The sequence below is a fragment of the Girardinichthys multiradiatus genome, chromosome 8, assembly GCF_021462225.1.
Source record: "Girardinichthys multiradiatus isolate DD_20200921_A chromosome 8, DD_fGirMul_XY1, whole genome shotgun sequence".
NCBI classification, from domain to species: domain Eukaryota; kingdom Metazoa; phylum Chordata; class Actinopteri; order Cyprinodontiformes; family Goodeidae; genus Girardinichthys; species Girardinichthys multiradiatus.
Genome location: NC_061801.1, coordinates 1,343,960 through 1,356,913, shown reverse-complemented (window position 1 = coordinate 1,356,913; position 12,954 = coordinate 1,343,960).

The following is a 12,954-nucleotide window of genomic DNA, read 5'->3' as shown; positions in this document are numbered from 1 at the left end:
ATGACTAAAAACAGCCTCCAAATCAAATTGTTTCTGCATTTTGCCTGATAGAAAAAATAAAAGCACCACGACAACACCTAAACCAATGTTGCTCTTTTATGTTTTCTGTGACCCTGTGAAAATGAGTCAAATCCTTTTTGAAGAACAACCTCACTTAAACTGATTTACCCTTTCATGTGTACAGGAAAATTGTTCAAAAGCAGGGTCTAGAATTACAATGACACACCATGAATGAGTTGAAGGTTAAAGTGAGACCTAAAACCCTTGCAACCAATGTCTGGAGTTTGGGTGTTAATAGGTGTACCGGTTGTCACAAAAGAATCAACACCATAATTTCAGAGAGGTTTTCAGAATGTGGTCTTAGGGAGCTATGCACCATTTATATAAACAAAGTAAAACGTCTCTCTCGCATTGTCTTTAAGTCCTCACTGGAGGTCTGAGCTACCCTTTTTCCCATGAGTGCTAAAACCTTTGGAACCCCATGTTACTTTATTCTGACATTCCCCTCTTCTGGCGCAGGGTCCAACCCATGCGACAATCCAGCAAAAGGTTTGAACAAAAATGTTCTAGTAACCAAGATCACATTACATAGAACCAAATAAATGAATTCTGACATAACTATGTGTCCCTATGAATGTAACGAAAGCAACATAAAAAAAATCCAGATGTTTTAACTGCAATTCAGTTCCATTAACAACAAAACACAAACTTTAATTAGTCATTTCATCAATGTCTCACTTATAAATTAGTCACATATCATCCTTATTTGTCTTGTATAAAGATGAGCATTAGATTAATGGACATCTAATGTAATTCAGATGCATAAACCCTACAAATTCGAATCTAATAAATAATTCCCACCAAGTATAAAGTCATGACTCAGATTCTTTTTCAAAAATATATTCCTTACTCTTGCATATCTTGAACTGTCAGTTAGCTTAATGGTACCAGGGAAACTTTCAATCGAATAAATCACCAATGATTCTGTATGCAAAACTAATTCTTCAAACTAGTTTAAACTATTTCATTAACCTTTTTATAGTAAAACACATAAATCCAAATGTCATGCTACATCCTTAATTATTATACAAAAAAAACATGTTATTAAGGCAACAATCCCTTGTTGGGATTATGATTATTGATTGAATAATCTTGATCAATAATTATAATTACAAATCATAATCTGACAAAATCAATTTCTTAACCAAAAATCCTCATTTACGAATCGAGACCAGAGATGTTTCTGGCGATGTAATTGTGGCTCAACGCCTCTGACAATTACAACCGTTAAATACTCCGTAATAATTAATAACTATTGCCGGAGATGTCACTGTTTAATCGACCGTTTCTGCCAAAACGTGTGGAACGTGAACCTTATTTTGACTGACACATCACTTTTTGCACACAATGAAACACCAAACGCTCTCTCTTTATCTATGTGAATATTTATTAATTTTCACCTACTCAACATGCAAAATTCTACAAACACAGGGGTAACACATCTAAATACGCAAAATCAACAAACGGTAGTGGGTATGTATTGAGTCAACCAGCAGTTTATGGCACTACAGACGAAGGACAATTAGGATATGAAAGGGGGTGTGGTGGCGACTGGTGGGGGGTTGGAGCGCAGCTTCGAGTGTCCTTTATGATCTTCTCATCATAAAACTTCCCCCTAACTCCTGAGCACAAAGGATTGATAACTTTTGGCGGCAAGCTAGCACAGTGAGATTGATTCTTAGTCCAAAAACTTCAGTTATGAATGGTTCGTTGTCCAACGAGAGAGAATGAATGAGCTCTGCACAGAGTTCTTCTCTTAAAGTGACGCGCTTCAGTCGCTAGACCGGTTTCTAGCAGAAGGCCAGAGATTTCACTTTGCCGATCGAAGACGTGAGTTAACACGTAACTGGAGACACGGAGTTTCGGAGAGACGAACCGCTACCGTGTTTCATTTTCAAGTTGACTTTGATGGTCAGATCATATTTTTCCTTTTTGTCAAGAAGACCAAAGGACAAAGACTGACTGCTCCTCTGAAGTTAATTGTGGATGCACACTAACTTAACCCCACTTTTCCTCGCTCGAATTCCCTCACTTGGAAGAAGACGACACCAAGTAAAACCAACCTTTTTATTTGATCTTTTATTGCTTTATTAGAAGGCCTGGGCAGGGTCAGAGGTTGTAGAAGTGATCAGAATCGCTGGTTAGGATCTCATGTGTTCTGAATAATATGTGCATGTAACCTTGCTTGTTGAAACTTTGATGTGTTATGTGATATCGGGATCCGCCGTGTTCCCAGAGCTGTTCGTGTTTACTATCTGAACGCGGGTGCGTTGCAAGACTGGACTGTTAAAACGACCTCATAGTAAAATTCTCCATTTTACCTTTGTCTTCAATCTCACTGTGCTAGCTTGCCGCCAAAAGTTATCAATACTTTGTGCTCAGGAGTTAGGGGGACGTTTTATGATGAGAAGATCATAAAGGACACTCGAAGCTGCGCTCCAACCCCCCACCAGTCGCCACCACACCCCCTTTCATATCCTCATTGTCCTTCGTCTGTAGTGCCATAAACTGCTGGTTGACTCAAGACATACCCACTACCGTTTGTTGATTTTGCTTATTTAGATGTGTTACCCCTGTGTTTGTAGAATTTTGCATGTTGAGTAGGTGAAAATTAATAAATATTCACATAGATGAAGAGAGAGCGTTTGGTGTTTCATTGTGTGCAAAAAGTGATGTGTCAGTCAAAATAAGGTTCAAGTTCCACACGTTTCGGCAGAAACGGTCGATTAAACAGTGACATCTCCGGCAATAGTTATTAATTATTACGGAGTATTTAACGGTTGTAATTGTCAGAGGCGTTGAGCCACAATTACAACGCCAGAAACATCTCTGGTCTCGATTCGTAAATGAGGATTTTTGGTTAAGAAATTGATTTTGTCAGATTATGATTTGTAATTATAATTATTGATCAAGATTATTCAATCAATAATCATAATCCCAACACACTACAAGCCTTTTGATTTGATTGTCTCTTAAACAGTGTTAAAACTCAGGAAGGGAGGTGCTGAGCGTTACCATGACAGCAAAGGCATGAACCAACCTGGTAGGTGGGCGCTATCAGGCAGAACTAACCTCTGATTGACAGCCTATGGGCGGGACCCACAGTTTCTTCATTCCAACCCATCTTAGTGAACTTTAAACTACAAAACTGTTAACATGCACCTACCTCAGAAACAAGTTGCTTCTTAACTCTCCTGAAAACTCAAAGTTTAATCAATCTGGGATTTAGAAACATTATTCTAAACATGGATTATTGTTTCATGCAACATATAAACAAACATTTATTCCAACAAAACAAAGACTAAACATCAAAGACAGACAAATGGCCAAATTTGAAGCTTCAAGAATTCAAAGAAATTTTTAACAATCTCTTTTCAGAATACGTTTTCTCAACCATATCTTTAATGCTATAATTGATCAATTTTGTCATGACAATCGTCAGGATCCTTTTTAAAAAATGAGTGCACATAGTCGAAAAAAGATCTCAAAGTATTTAGAAGCACAGCAACAGTTTTCTCTTAAATTAATCCAAATTTACTGATGCTGAAACCTTTTGCAAATTTTTTGTACTGTAACACTATAATAATAATAACTACAATTCTGAGAGTTATTGTTATAGTTCTCTTTTTGTTTGGCTCAATTTGATCGCAGCTGTTTTACAGAATTTTAAGTTAAATGCAAAGAAGTATTTTAATTCAATTCAATTCAAATTCAAAGATACTTTATTGATCCCCGAGGGGAAATTAGAAAAGTCGGCGTTGACATTTTTATGGTATACCCAAACTAAACAAAAAGTGCAGTGTTTGACTTAATCAGAAATTAAGATAAGAAGCTTGACTCCAAACTGGACTTTTTCCCACATAGTGTTTCAAAAAGAACAAACATCATTTTCTTTAATTTGTGCTATTTAAATTTTGAGAGTTGGGGAAAACTTATTACTAGAACCCATCTTTTACAATCCAAATGCTGATAAATGTTCCAATATTTTATCTCTTAGTAATCTGAAATCACCTTGTGTACCTTTGTACTCATATGTATTCCCTTAATCTTTAAACCCTAAGAAATCAAACAAGGAGACTTGAGTTTGAGCCGACCATCCTCTTACTGTTAAGAGGGCTTTTATTTCTTTTCTTTTCCTAAAATGAAGGATTTTACTTGTCTGGATTCTGTTATAAAAATCCTAACCGTGGTTCCAAAACAAAACTCTTCAACCCCAATCTGTGTTCCCCAGAGTAGAAATTTTGAGTATTATTGCATTTCAAAGCCACCAAATGACTGGAACTCATCATTGGCTTAGATCTATTTTAATAGGTAATCGGTCTACCTTTAATTAAATATTATAATTTTATGGACCCGAAATCTATGGCTTACAGGCTTCAGGAGTCCAGGAACCACAAGTTGAGTACTACTGCATTGAACAATGGTGTTAACTCTCTACAGAGATTGAAGGATTGGCTAAATATATTATTTCTGCTTGGACAATAATCAGATTTAAAATTATTAGTTCACAGCTCCTAATTTACCTCAGATCATATTTGCTCCTATTCCAGTTCATAAGAAGCTTCAGACAAACATTATGCTAAAAAGCCAAAAACAAAACAAAAACCAGATCTGTTTTAAAATAAAGAAAAAGCATGCTTAAAAAACTTTGTACTGTGGTGGAAAATAACTCCACGGTTCTGAAGGCCTTTTCTATGCAGTCTTTTAGGAAACATGAGATTAGTTTACTTTTTTGGGTGGTACCACTGTCCAATCAGATTCTTTCTAAATAACCCCATTTTTCATTGTCATTTTAAAGGTTTGTTTTACCAAGGGAATTGTGCTTAACAAAACCAATTACTCTCAAAAGTTTTAAACGTTTTAGCTGGTTATATCTTAGAAAACAACAAGTGTTTTAATATTTCTGTGCAACACAGAACTGATTAAGTTTCTCTTTCCTTCTCCAAAGGGAGAACAAAGGAAACTGCAGAACCAAGCCTTTCATAGTTTTTTTTTCAGGACCTGATATAAGGTACAGTGTAAAGCAACACGCTGCATGAATCAGAAGAGGGAAGAAAACCCTAATATAACCTCATCCCAGCAGCTGCTGTGAAAAACAATGAATTTGTACTTTCCATAAGCGTCAGTTAGCACTTGCGGACAAAAACTGCACCAAACTGTAAGTACTGTGTCAGAAACTATAAAGACCATCTGCATTAGAACTAAGCCTGTTTTAATGAGGTCTCTACCCATTAGATTTATGGAATACAAACTCTGACAACAGAAAATAATACCTGAAGGAGAAACCCATCAGGTTTTACGCATGCACTGGGTTTTAAAAATACTCCTTCATGAGATCTGTCCTGAGAATAACATAGAAACACTTGGCTACTGCTGAGTTTTGGAGATGTTGTAACTTCCTCTACTTTTAATAACTTTTAATAACTAGAATAATTGACCCTGAATATTCCACGACAAAAGATAACTTTCTTCTCTAAAAGAATTAACCGGAAAGTATCAAATGAGTTAAGTTATCACCCTTTTGAAGATACTTTTCTAACCCTAAAATAATATTTTAACCCGCTATATCTGTCAACGTCAAGCAAGCGTCACATGAGCAGCGGTTAATAAGCGTTCTTCATTGCAGAAAATAGGAAAAGATTTATGCAAATGTGTGTGTGTTTGTACGTTACCCCCATCAGTTTCTTAATCGCTCCAGAGTCAGACTGTCATGGCACACAGTCCTCTATCAGTCCAAAAAACAACCAGGCCCTTCCCAGGTCTGTTGGTGAGACATTGAATTATTCTTTGACCACTTTAACTTCTCCAGGAGGGAGAAAGAAGAAACTTTGCTCCGGTTTCTCTTCTGCCCGCATAAGATACTTTCAATATAAATCCAGTGAATCACTCTTCTGGCTCTTGCAAACAGCATGGATCATTGTCCATCTCAGTGGGTCCAGACTTCTTCTGAGTTTCGTTTTTTTTTTTTTTGTGTAGAAACTCACACTGCGATTTTCAACAAGCAGGAAGGCAGATCTCTCTCTTTCAGGCCGTGCTGGAGAAGCGTCTCTGGTGGAGTAGCCATGGAGAAGGGCAGGTTTCTAGAATCCATACTCAAAAACGCAGATGTTGAACTCAAATCCCATATATGTGTGTATTTGTGTGTGAGAGGCAGAAGAAAAAGTTTAGTATAGGTTCAGATTTTGCACAAAGAAATATTATCAGTCAGTCAGTCAGTTGTCCCCCTGTCTGTCACTTCCTTCCACAACATGCACTATACTCCTTTCTAAAACAACTTTCTTTTCACATCTCTAATGTCCCTTTTCACTTTTACCTTCTTTTCCGACTGATCGCAATATTTAAGACAAACGAAACTTCCTTCAGGAAAGTTTTAACTTTTTTATTTTTATTTTTTACTTATTTACACTTAAACTTCCACACTGTAAAAAACCAATGTTATCTTCCAAATTAAAGCACATTTAACACAATCATCCCCACTTTTTCCTTTCATTATTTTATAAATCAGAGTCTGAAGAAGGAGACACCCCTGATGCCTCAAAGTTCCGGAACCATTTTTTTTACCCGTTCAGCGGCACGTCTGCCCTTTGGCTTTTTTCCTTTATGAGGTGTAGAAAATTGCTAAAAACCACCCGCAAAACCCTGTGTTCTGCTTTATCCCATTGTTACCAATGAGAACCTCCCTGCAATTCCTTTTACAGGGTAACCGGGCCCTCAGCTGATGTCCTCCCTCTCGCAACTCTGGAACCTAATTAATTAGTTAGGAGATGATGGTTAATGTGTAATAAAAATAATAATATACATTATATCATACAGAGCAACTTCTCATCCAGATATATTTGAAGACAAATAGTTCGGATCCAATCAGCCAGAAGCCGCAGGCGGGCACCTGGACTTCCCTCCCGTAATATGGAGATGGACTGAGAACAACTCTCAGGCTGGCCAGGCGTCCGTGTCCCATCCTGCGGTTTCCTTTGGCACGTTAGATCCTGTTCGTGACGCCAAAATAGTTGTGGAATGTTCTTATCAAAGTGGGTAGAAGTTGACTCATAACAAGAGAAAATCCGGACTTTGTCTTTATAAGTTTTATTCAAAGGCATTCAGCATTTGAAGACCCTGACACTGAGGTTAGTCAGTTGAAACAGAGCCCCGAACAACATTCACACACAGTATTTATACCAGAACATGACAGTGTTCTCTCAACTTCAAAGAGTCTGTGTTTTATGACCCCAGACCCTTCTCGGGTTCAGAGGTGACAAAGTTATCTGGGAACCCATCTGTCCTTCCCAACACATCATCCTAACTGTGGGTTTTAACCATTAAACTTCTGATAATGGCTTTTACAGCGTACTCCCTAACACAGATGTTCTCAGAAGTGAGGTAACCCAAAGGTCACACACTTTGGAACACTTAATAAAATAATTTCCATTACAATCCCGTCCAGTCTGTGATTTAGCTCATGTAACATCTCAGCTGATCGCCCTGAAGGTCCCATCACACATGCAAGGCAGCCTCACAATTGCCAGAACAGCTGCTGACATTCTCCAAATTTCTCGATATGCCAGGTAACCGCTGACTCCAAAAAGCAGAAATCCTGATATCAAACATCCAATTATATACATATCTTCCACACCCTCGATTGACATTATCGACAAACACACAATCCTCCACTTCTGCCAGGAGTCCATTTTGTATCCAGAGAAAAACGTCCCGTCCGGACAAGAGGGTTCTCCTCCACCCCGTCTCCTCTTCGAGAAAATTTGATCAATTGCATTGAGAGATTGGCTGACCAAACCCATAACTCAGAATTTGGAAGATATGCAAAAAGAGGCTCCAAAAAGAAGAGAAGACAGAGCTGAAGCAAGGCAGATATGGGAAGGGTGCGGGAGACAGAGAAAAAGCATCCTCCTCCACCAAGAGCAGAAAGAAAATCTTGTAACCTCTTCATCATTATTTCTCTCCTCCATACTTTTCTCCTTCTCTCCCCTTTTCCTTTGTTGCCCCACCTCGATCTCCTACGTGCATCTGATTTTTTTTTTTTTTTTTTGGTTTCTGTCTCTTGTCAGGATCTGCCATTTTGGGTTTTGTGTTTGTTTACTTTTTCAGTTAGGTGTTTCTGTTCCTTTTGGTTTAGTAGTTATGTTTATTTATTCCCGCCTGGTGCTTCTTAGTTTTGTGAGTGTTCTGTCTGTACGTCTGCCCCTTGGTTCTAGTGGTTTGTCCTCCCCTTGACCTTAGATCCCCTTTAGTTAATGTTTACTCAGCGGTTTGTTTTCCTTAATATTAGTTGTTCTCCCCAGCCTTATTTCTAGTATAGTTCTGTGTTAGTTCCTTATTTTTCAGTTCCCCTCTGGCAGTTAGTTGTATTTGGTTATTTAATCCTGCTAGGTTTTGTTATGTCCCTTTAGTTTATTGTTGTTGTTAGGTTATTTGTGGTATTAGGTTGTCACTTCCCTGTTCCCCCCTGTCAGTTAGTGTTTGTTTACCTTCTTGCTACTTAGTCTAGTTCTGTCAGTTAGTGTTTGTTTACCTTCTTGTTACTTAGTCTAGTTCTCCTCTGTTATTTTACTTATTCCTGTACTCATTGTTTATATAGTTTACTTTTAGTTCTATTTTTCCCTTGGGTTTGTTTATAGTTTATTCTCTCTTGTGTCTCTGCGTTTCCCAGTACTGTCGCCATAGTAACCATTCATTCCCTCAGACTCCATAGCCGGTTCCTGCACCTGTTTTCATCACTTCTCATCTGATCACCTTAGCTTCCCTCTCATTGGTCCATTCTCCTCCTCTCCCTGCTTATATACCTGACTGTACTCATTATTCTCCACTGGTTCCTCCCGTCATGCAAGTCATGTATGGTCATGTTTCTAGTCACGGCACGATTAGACATGTAATGTCTCGTCTCTCCTCAAGCTCCTTGTGTTTCCCTGGATTGAGCTACCTGTGGAATTCTTCTGTGATTTTGCAGTGACCTTGTAAATGCTAAACTACGAGCCTTATTAAAAGAAGATCTTTACAATATGCTGAGTCCTAGTCCCTGTTGTAATTTTGGTCCAAAATAACTTCAGACCATGACATCTCTGTGTCCATAACAATTGAAATAATCTCAAAACAATTTCTAATAACATTTCTTTTATAAATAACAAGCAGAGCATTAAAGCGTTAACTGTAATGCTCCACTTGTGAAAGTAAATCTCTTGGGCTTTTTCTTTTAACTCAGACAACAATTGTGAGTGCTACTCTGCCGGACAGGACACGGTTTAAAAAAGCAATTGTCAGAACTGGCTGATTTTATTGATTGTTAGTCTGATGAAGAAGAGGTTTATTGAATGTGAGTTGGCAAGAGTGAAGAAGAAGAAGAGAGGTGGCACAGTCAGAGAATGAGACATTAGTGACTGTGACAGCTCTGTGAGAAAGAGACATGTGCAGAAAGAGACTGAGTGGAGCAGACACAAGTGGAGCTGACAGCAATCAGTTTCAGTGTGAAGCAAAGAACAGGAGCAGTAGTGACATGCAGAGAGCGTTCTGTCAACAGCAACAAAATGCAAGGTTGTCAGCACACACAACACACTAATTTGTCTGTCAAAGCAAATATATCAGCTAATTGCAAAGTTTAGTGACAGTGAGTCAATAGGTCCAATGCTTCTACTGTCATGTTTGTACCAGAGCCAGAGCCACTGTTTATCGAGCTAAGCAGAACAGAGATTAAAACAAAAACATGGCTTCAGTAAATACTCTGCTCTGCTATTCATCTTAACTCATGAGCTGTCTGTATCTGTTAGCAACAAGAAAACACAGGTCTTTATGCAGGCTTTACAGCGTCTTGGTTTCTGTGCAGCAAGAGAGTTTGGGCATTTCTGTTACACAGATATATTGACGCTAGTTACACTAAGTTACAAAAACATAAACTTCAGACAAAACACAAGCTCTAAGAACACGAGACTTGATTCAGACTAATAGTCTGAGTCTTGAATGTCAATAAAAGCCTTTATGTCAGGTCATCGAGAGTGAAGGCAAGAAGGTTTGTAACCTACAGACAACAGCTCTCATGATTGGCTGTATGTGCATATTTTCTGTGACAGGGTGGATTTTTTGTATTCAGTGCAGGTTGGTGCATGTGTATGTGGGCCTTTCTCACCTCCTCTCTGCAGGGTGTGACTGGTAGGTGTGTTCCAGCAGCTGCTGATCATCAGATCAATATTACACTCCAACTATTTCCCCAAGAGTTCATTAGATTTATCTGACACTCTTACATTACTGTTTTCTTCATCATCAAGGTCTGCAATATCTTCTGACAATTTAAGTTATCTCAGGTTTAAATATCAACCTTTGGTTTGCTGATGTACTTAACGTTTGTATGCGTAAAAGGTGGTTTTAATGCTACTACATAAGTTACATTTTTTAATAGGGACAGAAAACCTTTTACTTTAGCTTCACATGTCTTTGTAAGTGCTTGAAAAAAAAGTCAGTTTCAGTACAAGGCTCAAAAAAATCACAAAGATGAAAATGGAATACTGTGTCACTAGCTTTTGCAATATTTTGTTGTGTATGTCATATTGATAAGTGAACCTTGAGGGCATTGAACGATTTAAAAGTGAAAAGACATTGTTTGTACAGATATGGAAGTGGAAATATTCTATTGTAACATCCATGTTTTAGTCAAAAATGTTTGACTAAGTACCCTTTTTTCTCAGCAGCAGCAAGCAGTATTTGCATTTCCACTGCATGTCAATCTGTCACTGGAAGGTTACTAAACCCTAAATGAAAATAACAAATTAGACATTATTTAAAGTAAAAACGATTAAATAATTTAATGTCTAAGTTTACACCAGATAATTTTTCTGAACTTTAAAAAGTATATATTTTTGGTCCAAAGGTATAAAACTGGTAAAAACAACCAATATAGCTGCAATAGTTGTCCTGCAAAAAGTTATGCAGGACAGGTTTGGAAAAAATACATTGAATGTTTACATCGTAAAAAATCCCTTCACTTCTGTTTTCTTTTTAGACAGATCAAAAAGTGTTTCAACCTAAATGGGAAAAGAGTGGGAAAAGCATTTATAATGCAATACAAGTGCTGTAAGAGACATTTGAACACAGAAGCAATAAGAAACATGAGAAGACCTGGCAAAAAACATATTTTGTGAAGTCATAAACTTAAATATTGTTGCAGGATTTTCCCCCAAACCCTCTGGAGTCGATTGATTTATTCTAAATTGATTGAGTCAAAGGCAACTCTGGAAGACTGGGAATCTTCATCAGCATGACCAATTTCAGATGCATTTCAGAGAGATGTACATTTGTTGAGTCCTCATTTCAGCTCTCATCGAAAGTGGGGACTTCAAATTACATACCAGTTTTTAAATAGTGTTGACAGGCCACATAAAGCTAGCGTTATCAAAAATAACTTACTTTATCCTGTTTTTGTTATTTATTTTGATAAAAACAAAAGTCCTCCTGGTGTAAGAGATCTAATTTCTGCACTGAACTCCTGGTTATCATCATTCTCCCTCCTTCATATCATGCTGTGGCTGGCGTCTTGCTTTTGATTGCCAGTGGTGAGAATTTCTGCTCTTTTAAGAAAAAAATTATTCTCTGTTGGTGGACTGACGTTTCTTTAATGCACTGCCATCACATGACGGCTCTTTCTTTTTCTCTGCGATTATGTCCACAAGCACGTGCCCCAGCATGCAAGTATTGTATCTACAAAGGAATACAATACAAGTATTGTATCCATAATGGAAAGTGCTCGAAAGAGAAAGAATAAACAAAAACAAATAACGTCCTTGCCCACATTTTAGGGAAACTGCACCAACTGCATTTATTAAAAAAACAAAAAACATTTGTGCCATTAAGAAAACAAACAGTTGTGAATTTAGGGAAATTTGAATTATTTATATCTAAAGTTTCTAACATGCCTAATATTCTAGACTTCAGTGGGTTAAGAAAAGTCCTCTTTGGAAAAATAAATTATAAAAGATAATTGAGGAGAAGTTCTTTCATGTTAGCTTACTGCAGTGAGTCAGCTTTAACATGATGCCCGCCATATTGCTTGTAATTTAGTACAAGTTAAAGTTTCATGCTATCAATACAAACACATTTTATGCCAAGTGTTAAAGATTAACGATAAATGTAGCAACATTTCGCCTCTGAAAGTGAAGAGGCCGCAGACCAAAACTTCAGGAAGTTTTCAAAATATATTTACCACAATAAGTTGGCAATGACTAACACAGAAAATATACAAAAAAAATCAAATATCTACTCACTAAATCAGTGCACCAAGAATAATAGTTAGTGATGTGTCCTGTGTGCCGATGCTTCAGAGCGTGTGTCGAGTAATCCAGGCAGATTTTTTGTGAAGCGTGTATCGAGGCTTGTGTCGATTAAGTATGTGGTGACATTCGAGGCTCGAGAGTCAGCCATACTAATTCCCTTTCACATTTTGTTGTCTTGGGATTGTACTGTGTAGCAATCTATTAGAGCATATTTTTTTGTTTTTGAATCAGCAAGAAAGAGGGGAGTATTGGAATGGATAAAAAATAGTTCATCACACCTTGTATAAAATTACGGTTGCATTTGTCGCTCACCAGCTTCCTCTGTGCCCTATGAATGTGCCTGGGTATTTTCTACATCAAGCAAAATCACTCTCAACTAGTGTTCTATAGTGGTCTAGTGGTCAAGACTTGGTGTTCTCACCTTTTTTTTCCCCACTTTTTGTTTTGATCCATCCATTGTATCATAAAGACAGATTAAGTTCATATTGGGACCATATTCGGAATTTGTTGTCATCGCAAACACTATTCATTTATTTATTTAATTCAAAGCTTCACACAAAAAATTAATGTCTTAATGACTCTGCCTTTTTTACATTTATTGTCCATTTGATGGCACAATAGAGAA